This window comes from Gorilla gorilla, chromosome 4, assembly GCF_029281585.2.
Source record: "Gorilla gorilla gorilla isolate KB3781 chromosome 4, NHGRI_mGorGor1-v2.1_pri, whole genome shotgun sequence".
NCBI lineage: Eukaryota > Metazoa > Chordata > Mammalia > Primates > Hominidae > Gorilla > Gorilla gorilla.
The window spans coordinates 143,210,870-143,211,196 of record NC_073228.2 but is presented as its reverse complement, the minus strand read 5'-3'; positions in this window follow the sequence as shown (position 1 = coordinate 143,211,196).

The following is a 327-nucleotide window of genomic DNA, read 5'->3' as shown; positions in this document are numbered from 1 at the left end:
ACACGTGTGCACGCGCAGCAGCCTTTCCAGCGCGCCCATACTGCCGGCTGCTGGGTGTAGCAGGAACGCTGTCGCACGTTCTCTCTGGGAGGCAGGAATGGGGGCGTACCACTGTTCCCACACCCGCCCATCTTCCGAGAATGATGATATGCAATGAGTGAGGCAGCTGGGGACTGAAGAGCACCCTGACAAGATACACAGGCGTGGACTTCTACAGACATCACACACCCCCCCCAAAACGTAATATTTAGGTAATGACATAGCACACACATACCCATAAACACCCCAAGAATGATACACAATGTCACACAAACAGCGACATGCACC